Here is a 14,586-nt window from a genome sequence, read left to right as displayed (position 1 = left end):
TCCCGGGCACCCCCTGGGATGGGGCCGGCCCCGCCCCAGCGGCTGAGGGAGGAGGAGGGGGCGGGAGGAGAAACTTGTGAGCGCGGCCGGGCTGAAATCGCCTGCTGCTGCCGAGCGAGCCCCGAGGCGTGCATGGGGCAGCGGCCCGGCCCGGCCTGAGGGGGCGGCCCGGCCTGACGGAGCGCCGGGTGAGTGAGTGAGTGAGTACTGCCCGTGCCGGGGGAGGGAGTGAGAGCCGCCCGTGCCTCTGTGTGTGTGTGTGTGTGAGTGTGAGACAGCTGTTGGTGTCTGCCCCGCGTGTGGGCATCGCTCTGTGTTGTTATTTGTTACCGGCGCTGAACGCTTCCGAGCAGGACCCGCCTGTGTCGGTGTCGGGGCACGGGGCTGAGCGCGGGTCATCTGACTGACCACTTGTTGAGTGAATGTAAGTCAGAGCCCTTTGTGCCGTCCGCAGGCTCGGGTTGGCGGTGCTTGTCTTGAAATCTTCCTCCTCCCGTGTGAGTCTCTTGTGAGAGGTGAGCTCCTCATTGGGACGGATTTTGAAATGAGGATTTTCCCTAACTCTGTTGTGATTACAGTCTAACGTGGATTTTTAGAGCCACTGAGCGGATTTCTTTTTAACATAAGGGAGTAATTGTCTTTTTTCTTCACTGGGAAGGAAATCGAAGGTAATATTTGTCTCTATCTTCCTTTGCAGTAATATGCATGTATGTTGTCAGTTTGGGAGTTTTCTTCTTCCAGCAGGGTGGAGAGTATTAAATAATTCATGTTTGATGATGTTAGAAAAATTTTTGCAACTGATGACTGGAAGTAAACAGCAGAGCTTTTTTTAGATAGGTACCTTTGTCGTGGATAGGTATAAATAAGAAAACAAATTTCCTGTGTAGCATAGTGACTTCATAGCACAGAATTTATCTAATATTAATCTGAATTCTGTTTGTCTGTTAAGTAGCACGGCTCCTGGGAGAGGATGATGATAACAACTCTTACATCAGCAGGTATTAAGATGCTGTTAAGTTCTTCTCTTGCATGGTGGTTCTGTCCCTAGGAGGTGACAGTAACTTCTGTCTGTCAGGGTTCCTCCTGAGGTAAGAATTAAGGGAATGGGACTGAGCAGTACGAGGAGCAAAGTATCTTGTCCCAGCTAAAAATCGTTTAAGTGGAATCTCATAGTCACAGAAGATGGGCAGAGTTACAGGCAGAAGTGGATAGGAGGGATTGAGAATCAAGTGCCTGTTTCCAGTCCCATGAAGTTTTCATGTCGTGGCAGGTTTTGTTGCAAAAGGCATCTTCTAGTACGTGATAGAGTGACTTAAGGTTAAAAATAAATGTGCTTAGAGCTTGTTTCTTTGTGCATGCTATCTAAAGTTATTAGACTGCCTCTTCTTTGATTGTTGTGTCTCTCAGCTGCATTTTTCTTCTCCTATTCTTTACTTGAGTTTCAGTCTTTAATGAAACTAACTAGGTTTAGTTTGGAATAAATGGGATGCCCATCACAAAAATACCAAATCAAACAAACCCCCCAGAAAACAACATGGTAATTAAGTAAAAAGATAAAGCCATGTAGGAAATTCAACTGAAAACATGATTCTGTGTGGAAGGCATGACTTCTTTGCTCTACTAGGCTGTGTGCTGCTGGGGTCAGTGAGAGGAAGGCTCTGGGTTGTTCCTTTGGCATGTGTCTCTCCTGTGTTTGCAAACTGGTTCATGAGGATCACTTCTATTAGTGGCTCTATAACTAGGTTCATTTTTATGAAGATGGAGTTTAGAAACACAGACATCAGGATCCCTTTAAGGAATAGACCAGGTGATAGTTTGAAGTCCTGATAAGGTCATGTCTTCAGAAGCAGCCTGAATCAAAACCCTCTGTGGCCTCCATGTGCAGCTGTAGCACACAAACATGTCTTTCTGCTTGATTCAAAATCTTGGTGTTTTTTTTTAAACATACCAGGTGGAAGAAAAAAAAAAGAGTTGAAATTCATGGTGGGTAGTTTGAACTGATTTGCATCTGCTAGCTTTAACTGTCTTCTGTGTACACTTTTTTGTGTTTGTGATCTGATGACCTTTACAAGTATATTTCATTCCTGGAGCTATTAACTGGCTTTCTTAATATTGGACAGAGGGAATCCTTGATACAATTTTTATTTTAAAATAATTCCTGGAACAGAGTGTGATACTTCATCATATTGGGGTGGCATTTGTGTTGTGCACTGTTTTGAGGGCGGATGTATGTTAGCTTTCAGCCAAGGAGAAAAACAAAAGGTTGTCTTCTCTTGGTGTTGTAAACCAAAGAAAACGTGGCAGGAGTGGTCTGGTACAGTTCCAAGTCTGGAACTTGGTGTTCTGTTATGTCAAAGACTCCACATAAGGTGAGTGGCTGATAGTGTTGGATGATAAGGAAACACACAGCTTTTAATGACATTTGCTAATCTGCTGCCAGTCTTGGGAGAAATTAAAAAGGCAATAGAGGCCAAAATTCCAGCTTACGTTCTCTTCCTTCATGTAACACTGGGAAGTGTGAGTGGTAGGATTTACTGTGTTAGTTTCCATTATTATGCTAAAGCAAGGATTTCAAGTTAGAATTGTTTTTTATAGTTGTTGCCTGGATTTATTTAGTAAAATCTTGATTAGGTCGCACTTTTTAAAATTGAAAGCACTCAAAATGCATGAAAATACCAGGCATCTCAAAGATGGATGTACTTCAGCTTCAGCAGCACAGCAGCTTCTTGTAAGTCTCCTGACTCTTTCCTTCTGCTTCTGCCATTTTGCCAGTTACATACATTTGGGTGATCAAAGTGGGTATGGTAAGGACTGGAATGAAGCTGTAAATTGATTTTGTATTTAATTGATTATGGATCCAGAATAAACCATAATGGTCCTTGATTAGTTTCCATTATAAGCTAGATAATTTAGTTGTGAAGGAATTGTTTAGCCAACAAAGTCATTTGATAGATTCTTCAATGTATTCATTTGGTGTAATTATCATCAGTCAGCTTTACTGTGTGTTTTTGACTACCAGCTTTGTTAGCTCTGGTTCTTACTAGCTCTGTACTTTTAATAGGCTTCTTTATCCAAGTTTCTACTTTCTCTAGAGTTACTATTTTATTCTTTACCTTTTCTTTTTAAAAGTGAAAAATATAGTTTCTTCATTTTCTTCTCCCTTTTTCTATTCCAGCATTTTTTAAAATGGTTTCCAGGGGGGGTGCTCTCAGGTACTGTCAGTTCTTCTCAACTTGAGCACTGGCTGAACAAGGAGACACAGGCTGGTGCACAGACAGACAGACAGACGGCTGGCTGTCAGTGGCCTTTCCTCTTTGTAATTAACAGCTTCTTTGGTATTTGTCACCTGCACAACTTTGCAGTCATGATCTTTTTTTTTTTCTTCTTAATTTTTCTTCCAAGTCGTTGGTTACACTACAAAATAAGATAGTTGCTTGGAGACTGGAAGCCACCTGCAGTGTGGTGCATTTTTTTTTTTTTTGTTTACGGTCATGGTCTTCGACTTATCTGTTAAATGTTTGAATTAATTTTGTCTGCTTGGCTCAGCTCTAGTTTCATTGGGCTTTTCTAATGAAAATGTCATGCACCATCAAGCCAGAGGTCTTGCAGGAACACACGAGCTCGCTGCTTTTAACTTTAGCAAACTTCTGTTGTTTACTGTTGTACTTGTTGGTTTGGAGGGGCTTTCATGCTCCATTGCTCAATGGGACAAACCTCAGCACATGGTGAATTCCTTGGTGATGTGTATAGTTTCTTGTTGTGAAATACCTTTTTTATTTTCCTGTGTTGAGTTTTGTGTGATTCTGTGTAATGGCAATTATGACTAATGGCTTTTTATAGCAGAGGCATTTCTCATGTGTGTTACTTCCAAGAAGTAGTTGGTGTGTTCCTGTGGTTCTTTCCCCACGTTTACCTTTTATTTTAGAACAATAATTAAAGAAGAAAAGAAAATAGAACCTACATTTTAAATGGACTGGTATTCTTGGCCTATCGTATTGAACAATCATGCAGTGTTAGTAAAACCCAGCAATTTGCCTATTGGCAAAACAGGGAAATAGCTCAAAACAAGGAAATAGCCAACCAATTTTAGTGCCCAGACAGCACTAATCAAAGAAAAAGCACGTTTGGTTCTTCCGGTTAGTGATTCTAGAGGGATCTTGCTGCCTCCCAGGTACAGACAGAGTGCTCCTGCAGTAGGCAGAGAAAGTATCCTTCCAGTTAATCCTTGCTGGGTTGGCTTGGCCTCAGCTCTGGCGACAGCATCCTGGATTTTCCATAAGCTGCCTTTCTAGCTGTATCTTTGACCTCCCCCAGCTACCACATGCTCTGCTGTGAGAAGAAAAATGTGAAGGGAGGATAGAGGTGACATCAGGGGAGGAAGGTTCTAGTAATTGGCAGCTGAAGCTGGAAAAGGTCTTAAAAAGGATGAAAAGAATGGTCAAGGACAGCACAGCTTCTGTGCAAAAACAGTGCAGCAGGAAGGAACTTTTCAGCCTGGAGATGAGATGACTGAGAAAACTTCACTAACAAGTGGCAGGAAAGGAGTAAACAAGAAACTACTTCTTTCTCTTTTTTTTTTTTTTAGTAGAGGAGTCCCAGAGTGTGTCCAGGAGTGATGGTGGCAGACTCAAAACAAATGAAAGGAGGTGATACTGTGCACAAGATTTAAGTAAGATGTAACTAACAAGTACTTGCAGTGTAGGGATTAGTAAAAGAAAACCCAGTTTTAAGGGGTAGCTAGCCTAAAGTATTGCTGCTTGCTTGTCTTAGCTATCCTGTTTCCCTGGGATTTTACTTCAGCCGCAGTTGGAGATGGGATGCTGGGCTGGATAGGCTCTTTCTTGTCCCACTGTAGCCAACCATTTGTTCAGCTCTGACCCTCTGTTGTTTTGGTATTACTTATATGTGGGGGGGAAAAATCTGATATTCTGTTTGTGGCTTGATGAAAAGGAGCTGAATGACCACAGCAGATCATGAAGACCTGCCTTCTTCAGCTAGGATTGTGTGGATACAAGGAAGGATAAGAGCTGTGGGTGCAAAGCAAGTTGTGATCTTTAAATATCAAAAGTAAAAGGATTCACCACCGTTTTGTTTCCAGGCAGTGCTGTGGGAATATGGAGGCATGGTCTTACAGGATGAGTTTTTAGAGAATGAATAACAATGGATTGCATCAATTCCAGTGGAGCAGAGACCCCCTGAAGCCTGCTGGAGCTTGGTCAGAGGAGGCTTTCTCTATGTACCCAGTTTGACAGCTGACTCTGTAGAGGTAGAAAGACAAAGAAGCTCAAGTGCTGCTGTGCTGCAGCAATCCCAGAGTGCCAAATGACTGTTTAGTAAATGGGAGAGTGCTACAGTCAAGGGTGATTTGAAGTGTGCTTAAGGCCCCTCTTGAGTTTCTTGAGAAAGAAAAGTGATGCAGAGGCTGCAGGCAATTAACTTTGCTTCTCATTCTTCCAATCCTGCTTTGTGGATCAGCTGGATGAGGTGACTTCCCTCCATGGCCATATTGGTTGATAATTCTTTCAGCATTTTGGAGGGGGAAAGAAAGTTTCATTAATTCCCAAACGAACTGTGCATTGTACAGTAGCTTCAAGGTCTTGTTGCTTTGTGCATTTAGAACTAGTGACTTTAATTTGGTTGATTACAGTAATGGAGCTTTAATCACATTTGCCTTACCTACTTGGGCATGGACTGAGAATACACAGTTATCAATATATAGCACAGAACATGATAAAACTCATTTTTAATCCTTCCTGTTGGAGCATAACAGATTGCTGCAGTTCAAAGACAAGTATGTGAGCACAGACATGTATCTAGGAGATGAAGACAGGCTTCTGGAAATCTTATTTATTTAATGACATCATTGCCTTATTTCAGAGTGTTGTCTTGGAAAGTGTTCTGATAAACTTGGGGTCTTAGTGTTGTTGTTAAAGGTGAGATAATGATGAAGGGAAAAGCTGTGCTGTATATTTGCTTATAATTGTAAACTAGCTACCATGGAATTTTGATTGTCCAGAAGTTGGAGCAAGCAGCCTACTTGCTGTATGAGCTTTTTTGTGGTGGCACCTCTATACAATTCCTTCAAGAGTTTGGGTTTCTGGTTGTTTTCTCTGTGTGTTTGTATGTCTGTGGTGGGCTGGTGTTGAGCTCTTGCCTCTTATCCGTGATTGAGATCAAAATCTTGTGTCAGATGCATGGATAGTTGCTGTGGTTATCCACTACTAAGTGTTCTTGCAACACACAAACCCAGAAATCCTGGATGCTAGAAAGAAATAATTCCTCTGGCAGTTGTAATATTTGTGCAGCTGTTCCCACAGATGTTTCGTCTTTCTTGCCTTTTTTTTTTTCTTTTTTTTTTTAATTTCTCCTAAGAAGTAAGCAAACCAAGGCAGAAATATTGAAGGGCCTGCCTAGAGAAGGAGAGAGAAAATGCAATACCTTTTAGTTTAGACATAGTGATTTACGTTCTTTCAAAATGACTGTGAATTCTTCCTTTGTTTGCCAAGTCCAAAGCCTGCTTAGGCTCTGCAGAGCTGAATGGAAGTGTCCTAAAATGGCCACTTTCCAAATAAGCTTGGAGTCAGAATCTGATAGTGGTAATTTGGGATTTTAATAGCATTGCTGAAACTCAAATGGACCCAACTTCAATGTCTAATTGGCTCATTTTAGAAGTAGGTAGGAAACATACTGGTCAGAAAGCTTGTTCTGACAGAGCTCTGCCCTGTGGCAAAAAGTGAAATTTTGGAATGAAAACACCATAGCAAACACCCCCCACCCTGCAGTCAATAACTGATTTTAAGATCGAGGACTAATGCTGTTCATATATAAGACACACTCGTTCACTGTTTTAAAAAAAGCAAATACAATTCTGTTAAATGGCAGTGGGAAGTCTGGAAGGTGCTATTTTAAATACAGCTTGAGTAAAAATTCTTTAGAAGTCAATAAATTATTTGGAATGTAAGACATTATTAACATTTGATGCATGATGGTAAAATCTCTCCTTCTAGGAGAATATAGGGCTCAAACTAGGATCAGTTAACCTCATCTCCCAGAAAGGTTTAATAAATGATATTTAGGAAAATATACATTTGTATAAATAGAAATCCATGTTTTGATACCAGGGGCTTTCTTAGGTTGGGTTTTTCTCTCAGGGGTCACAACTAAGTAAGCAGGAAGAAGCTCTAAGAAGGCACATGTTGTAAGCAATATTTTTGAGTAATGAAAACTTATGAAAAACAATAAATATCTGTCTGTAAGCATAGGAGACCTGGTGCTTTTGGGTTGTTTAGTTTTCCGTGTAACCTGGTATGTGTGTGATGTCTGCTGCCTAGACTTCACCAGCCATACTCAAATCTTCTTTCCTCTGGGAATTTTGGACCTGGCTTTGTGTGTTCTGTGAAAATGAGAAAGCAGCCTTAGACTCTACATATAAATATGTCAGGTGTGTAAACATCAGGGAGAGAGCAGAACTATTTTGGAGTGATAAGGAGTGTAGCCTGTCCATGAGTGTGCTGCGATGAAAGAAAAAGAATTCTAACGGGGTAAGGAGTTCTTGGGAAGCCTTGAGACTGCTGGGTTGGGGGTGAGGGGGAATATTAAAATAGCTGTTTTGATGATGGTTTTTTCTGTCAGAAAGTAACTATGTTGCTGGCTTCTATGGGGTTTTATAGGTTGGACTTAATGAGTAGGGAGATCCTTTTTCTGTCCTGCCTGTTTGTCATATGTGGACAGCTGGGAAAAATGAGTCTAGTTCTGAACCATGGGCATATTTAACAAGTGTTGTAGGATGTGTCAGGACAAAAATATAATTGACATCAACGTGCTTATAGTAGGACCCTTATTATTTTCACTGTGAAGATTCTGTCCTGCAGTGAGTCAAATATTAATTAATTAAATAGAATCATAGAGCTATTTAGATTGGAACAGACCTCCAAGATCATTCAGTCCAATTTTTGAACACCAGCCTCTGTGCTGACTAAACCACAGCACTAAGTGCCATCCAGTCACTACTTGAATGCTTTCAGGGATAGTGACTTCACTTCTTTCTTTCTTAACAGCTTCTTCACTGCTTTTGAAGAATTTCCTGGGTTTTAGCACTGGTGTTACAGTTATGGCCACTTGCCATGGTGATTCAGCTCTTGAATTGGTCAGCTGGTATGACTGGTAGGATTTACCACACTGGGAAAGGGTTGTTGGCTCTGCCCTTTGCAGTGGTCAGTGGCTCTTTGTATGGGAGTAGTCCGTTGCTTCAAATGCTGCCTTCTGCCAGGCCATGAGGGGAGAGGGACGCTTCTGGGAAGGAGCAGGGACAGCTGTGATGATGATGCTGTAAGCTGGGCAGCTTGGTGGTTTCTCATGCACACTCTTGAGTCTCTTGCATCTGGCCGTTCTCCTGCTTAGTATGTGCTGAATTCCCATGTGCTGAATTCCTGCCTCTTGCTGTCAGGCTGGGCTCACAGAGCTCCCGGTGCACTGAGCTGACACCAGGACAGGACTGAAGCAGGCAGTGGAGCGTGCAGCATGTGGCACGTTCAGTGACAAGGCTGTTTATCACCTAACGAGATTAAGCCCCTGTGCAGCACTGCTGTACAATGCAGTTCCGTGTAGCTCTGACACCTCTCCTTGGCAACTGGGGAAGTGCAGGAGGTGTGATACTCTGCCAGCATTGGAAGTAAAATCCTAGATTCTGTCTGACTCACTTCAGCTGTTTGTATCATGTTTGATGGTGTCACTCCTGGGACACTCCTCTGGAGATGTTCATCTCCCAGCGCCCACAGGAAGGCTCTGAAACGTGAGTTTTACCATTTCTTATTATAGTAAGGACTGCTAGAAAAAATGGCAGATTAGCCAAAACAACGTAAAGATACTGTTAGTCCACATATGACTGTGCAGTAAGTATTTTGGACATTATTTAGCTGTCCAGTAAGTATTGAAAAAATATTGTGGATTACCTGGTGGAAATACCCAGGAAAGGAAATAATTTCTAGTCTAGCAAGGGCAGGTCTGTGCTGCTGGGGTGTGCCTACAGCCTTTTGGAGGGGGAAGGAAGGGTTCATAGTTCGGAAGAGGTATTTTGTGAGGTTATGCTGCTCAAGATGTACACCTGGGTCAAGGCTCTGGTGTCCCATGACCTTAAACTTCTGGTAACTGAGCTCACCATTGTGGCACTGTGATGTACCTCATTGAGGAGCTGAGTACCCTATGCTATGCTTTGAAGCTGAGTGTCTTCAGCTGGAGGGACTATATAGAAATAAGCCAAAACTCAGTGTCTGAGACCTGTGATACCACTCACTTATGAACGTAAGTTGATTCATACTTATCTTCTTTTCATACCATGAACTTTCCACACAACATGGCTCTTGGGGGGGGAAATATAGTAGCTGTGATAGCACTATATTCAATGAGTGGTTTGGTTTTGAGCTGCAAGAACATTGCTATTCTTCTTGAAATTTCACCTTGGAGAAAAAGTTTAAAATTTTTCTTGAGTCATGGAGGTGCCACCGTGTGTGTGATATTTCCCCTGTGGCATGTGCCTGAAAAAGAGAGTAATGTGTGTACAGTGTCATGTTCTGTGCTGACTCATACAGTTCATTCTTGTCTAGCTGAGGATCAGAGGTCCATGGTGAGAGATGGTTTGGTATGCATTTTACGCAAAGCAATCTTTACTCAGAAAATTCACGTGATGCTTCTTGTTAAATCTACATCTTTCTCTCATGGAACACTTTTTACTGTGTTACTGAGCTTTGTTAGGTATGAGGGAATTTCCTAGAAACATGAAAATGAAATAGCAGATTTGCATGGAGAGGTTGCTGACAGTTTCAGACAGGATGTGATGAGTGTTGTCCATGGCATGTGACAGTACAGCAGTCTTGCATACTAACTTGGAAAATGTTTAGTGTAGAGCTGGTGGAAGGAAGGTTCTCTATAGATTAATGTGAGGTTAGTATCTGTGCTTAAAAAATAGGATGAAAACTTGAGCTCAGAAACAAGCTATATGTGCCGTTGGAGATGTAGAAAAAGCAGATTTTTGTGTGTTTTCAGAAGAGCTAAAACCAGCTTTTTTTGGCATCTGCTATACAGATTGCAAGCAATGAAAGGTTGAAGCCTTATCACAAAACCAGAAAGATGATTTATTGGAAATGTCAGGAAATCAATCACAGAGGCCTAATAGGGCAGTTAAACAAACTTTTCAGTTTGGGTATGTTTAAAAGCAAGGAGGCTTGAATGGTTCTCATTGGTAAATCTGGATGCCTAGACAGATTGCTAGGAAACTGATAGGAGCAAATAGTTTGTTCTGAAACTCATTGAAAGTGGAACAAAAAAAAAATTTTTTTGGCTAGCCTGTCATTTGCAGGGTGTTTTTTGAGGCTAATAAGGGAGGAAAAAAAGTAAAGTAGTGTGGAAATTGGGACACGCTCCTGTAATTTTTCCCCTTTAATGAGCCATTAAAATTTAACAGAGCTCTTAGGAGAATGTTTTTAAGCTCTAACTTGTCATATTTTTGGTGGTGGTAGTGCTGAAACACTTCTACAGAATAAATGGTGTTTAGCTGAAAGCTTGTGTGAAAATATGTTAGTATTGACCAAGTTGTCATGGAAAGGTTACAGAATTCTAAGATAGAAGATACTCATTTGCCGTCCTGGGACAAAAGAGCACAGGGTGAAATTACTGATGGCTTCGAGTGGTCTGAGTATTATTTTTTGCTGGCGCTGTTTAATATGCTATATAATATAGCATATATATATATATATTAATATATATATTAATAAAATTGTCTGTGTAATTGGTTAAAATTGTCTTTGGAATGATAATAAAAAAGCTTTACTATTAAGTAGAGTCTCATTAAGACCTTTGGCCTCCTTTGTAACATTGGAATGGTTGTTTATTTTTCATAATAAACATGAATTTTGTGAATCACTAAATAAGGGATGGAAAAATTTCTCATAGTAGGTGTTCTAAAGATGGGGGAATAATACTGAAGTACTTTCCTTTGAGGTGGGGAATGGGGAAGAAGACCTTGGTTTTAAACATTTACACAGCACAGGATTGAATGATCTTGATGAAGTGTTCTTGTTTGGCTAAGAAGTCCATGGACAAGGTGACAGGGATTTTTGTTGCATGTTTTGTGTATTTGTAGATGTATCAGAGTACTTTGGCTTAGAGATCCTCAAAACACAGTCCTAGATCTGTTGTTGCCAGTTTCTGCTAGTTGCATCTAGGCTTAAATTTGGCTTTGTGAGTAAATTATAACTTTTTTGTTTGGCTTGGCACCATTTCATCAGCTAACAAATGACTTTCAGATGTTTGTGATTGATTCTTGCTGCCATATAATTATATTTCTTAGCATTATGTATTTTCTTATGCATAGTCTAAAAGTGCTTAATTTTCTAGTTGTAATGTTTTTCCACCAATTTATCTTTTGTCAGCCGTTGGTCTTCCATAGGCAATGCTACTTTACTCTGGGAAAAATTTGTAAAATTACCTTGATTCACAGAGAGATAAGTGAATGTGATTGTCTGCAAAAAGATGTGTAAGAATAAGGTTCTGCAACACTCTCTACTGAAAATTAATTTTAGAGTCTTGAAAACATATTACAGGAAGAATAAGACACTTGGAGTTGCCTCCTTGAAAAATGTCATCATTGAACTGTTTTAAAAATTGTTATTCTGGTTGTCTATACCGATGAAAGATTTAAATTGAATTATGAATTATGTCATTTGCAGAGCTGAAGGTGGGCAGGAATGTCCTTGGTAGAAAAATAAGTTATTCCATGTCTTTCCCAGCTTTTTTACCGCTTCACCTTACTCAAGCTGGCACTTACTGCATTTGCTTCTTCTTAATTGTCATGCTCAGTGTCATTTAGTAGCATGAATGTGTGACTCCACACTGCTGTTAAACTTCTTAAGGCACTTGTGAGAAGGAAGCATTAAATGTGGACAGTTTGCAAGTGTTCCCCTCAAAGAAAATAAATTCTCTACAGTCAGCAGACACTGTAGTGTAGTGTTACTGGTCACAAACACCAAGCACAACCAGACAAAATACTGTGTTTTGTCTTGCTGTAGAACTTAGGAAAACGCTATGTGGTTCAGGGTGGTATTTTACAGAAATGCTTTATTAATTTGAGCATGTGGGATGGGGGAATGGAAAGTTAAATAAAGTGATTACAAATGATCTTAAGTTTTTAATGCCTTGAGAATTTTCTTAAATGTTATGGTGAACTTGAAACTGCTGCTTTTTCTTGAGCAGTGATGAAAAGGGGCCCCCCATTGTTTCAATTAACCATCCATAGTTTGATGTATCAGTTAGGATATGGCGCAGAGTTTTAAAAGCCACGTAAATAGGCTTAAGCATAAAAAGAACAATTATAAAGTACATTATGAATGGTTCAGTCACTTCTCAATTATTAATTTATAACTAAGATCTTCAGGATAATTTAGTCTCTTTTGCAGAGTTGAGCTAATTTTCTGGTTGGTTTTTTACAGCTAACATGGATGAACTGTGTATCAGGAAAGTTTTAGTTGCTGTCAAAACACAAAAAACACTTGTAAACTGGTGTGATGGCTGAATACAATATACTATAAGAAGAGGAGATTTTTATCATTCTTGACTGGCCTGTTTGTGGGTATGAAGGGCTGGCAAATGAAAAAAGTCTTCTGCAGATGACAGAGGACAAGCTTCCAAGAGCCTTTGTGTTTGTAGCTACCTGAGAGCTGGTTGTAATTGCAGACTCCCTGTATGATGGAGCAGAAGAAATAATTTTCATTACTGTGTGTGTTCAGTCAAGTGATGGACACAGGTTTAACACAGGAGAGGGCTCTGAGAATTTCAGTAGCAGGTTTAGGATATGTTTTTATGTGTGGTGAAATTGTGGGCCTTTTCCCCTGAGCACCTTCTGTCCTCTCTGTAGCAGGATGTTTTGCAGTTTGCCACATTTGCTTTCAGAAGGGTTCTTAAAAAATGCCAGAGACCTTAGAAAGCCCAGGAGCTGCTGTACAGAAAACTGGGAACAGTTAGGTGTGGATACTTATGTGCCTGCAGCACTTCTTTTGGACTTAGTTTTTTTCAGCATGTTGACCTGCTGTAGAGGTTGGTGGCAGCAGCTCCATGATCTTGCTATTTTACCAATGTATCTTGGCACATCTTTCTTTCAAAAAAAGGTATCATTCTTGGACTTGGTATTGATGCTGTTATCTAAAGTGTTGCTGACCCTGTCTTGGCGTTCTGTTCGCATGAGGGATCTGGTTCATGACCAGAAGATCCAGCTGCTCTGGGCTTTTAATAGCTGAGGTGATTTTTCCCTAAAGAAAGCTTCCATTTATATTGTGTTCAATATCTACTGAAACCAAATAAAAAGAGCAGAAAAAGTATTGCTGAGAAAAAAAGGCAACACATACCAATAAAAGAAGAATCAGGTGAGCAGAGAAAAATAATCGAAGTAGAGAATTGAGTCAATAGTGAGTTGAAGAATGTGCAGCACAGGTTTGCGGTAATTCCACTTGTTTGTGACAATCTGCAGACTGAAAGAGGAAAACTTCCTGCAAATGAAGTAATGCAGTTCATGGAATACAAATTACTATAATTGTTCACAGGTAAAAATGCTTATCATTACTGCTGTTTTGTCTATCACACATCCACAGGTTTGTTCATATGTTTAAAAGTTTTGGTTTGATCTATACAGGATAGGTGATGTCATAATACAAAACAGTATAAAGATGGGATGATTTCTTTCCATAGAGTGGAAGTAATTAGTGAGATGGTTTATAGAATTGTTACTGTCAGCCTTGGGATTATGGAAGTGTCATCTGGATGACGAAAATGTTTGAGTACTATTCAGGGCACCTTTTTATAGTAAAAATAGGGATGCAGGTGTAGAGCACGGACAAGCTGAATTTGTGTTGAATGGTGTACATGAATTTCTGTCTGTGAAGAATTGATCTGATGCAGAAGTAGTCCTCACTGAACTCTTGGAGGCTTTTGCTGCACAGCAGAAAGGTGGTGCTTGTTTTTGTTCTCTGAACAAGGGGCTGTTTGCTCACTCGGGCTTGTTGTGGGAAGGTAACTTTGGTTTACGTTGCTGCCAGCGATACTCCTGATGTATTTCTTGAGCCACTGATCTGCATGCCTTAGTGAGCCGATGTGTGTCATCCCTCTTTAAAGTTGTTTTTGCTCCTTGTGGTCGAACCCTTCCAGCATTTGTGGAATGTTTTGTGTTCTTGGCTGTCAGGGTGTCAGTCCAAGCAAATGCTCATCTCTGTTCCCCTGCCCTGAATGCCTGCCAAGTTGTCTTTGTTGTTTCCAGTGGAGAAAAATGAAACTTGGTAAACAAGATGTTGATGTATCAATATGGTGTATTGTTTTTCATATTAAATTGGAAAGCAAGTTTGCAAATAGCTTGTTATATATTACCGCTGTTAGGGAACATAGTGGAGAAAAAAGATCTATATTTATTCTGTATTCCTTCCAGGCTCTTTTTATCAGAGAAGGCAAATAGTATTTTTCAAATGTGAATCTTGCAAGAAATAGGTTAGAGTTGCAGTGTTTTCTCTGTTTATTCTGTCCTTCAAATGTGATTTTTGCAGCTCTCAT

At 40.4% G+C, this 14,586-nt stretch overlaps 1 protein-coding gene across 2 annotated transcripts in view; it reads left to right on the top strand.

The window, feature by feature from the left end:
• The first annotated feature begins 236 nt into the window (after positions 1-236).
• ARHGAP24 (Rho GTPase activating protein 24) overlaps positions 237-14,586 on the top strand; it is a 182,439-nt gene continuing 168,089 nt past the window's right edge. The window contains exon 1 of one of the 2 annotated variants that reach the window (XM_083861560.1): positions 237-424. The gene's annotated coding sequence lies outside the window, so the exon portion shown is untranslated. Of the gene's footprint in view, positions 425-538; positions 669-14,586 lie in introns of those variants that run through there. The other variant, XM_083861559.1, reaches the window with a different exon arrangement.

Source organism: Zosterops lateralis (assembly GCF_965231275.1).
Source record: "Zosterops lateralis genome assembly, chromosome: 5".
Classification (NCBI taxonomy): domain Eukaryota; kingdom Metazoa; phylum Chordata; class Aves; order Passeriformes; family Zosteropidae; genus Zosterops; species Zosterops lateralis.
Note: the sequence above shows the minus strand (reverse complement) of the source record. Positions and strands in the feature narration are given on the sequence as shown.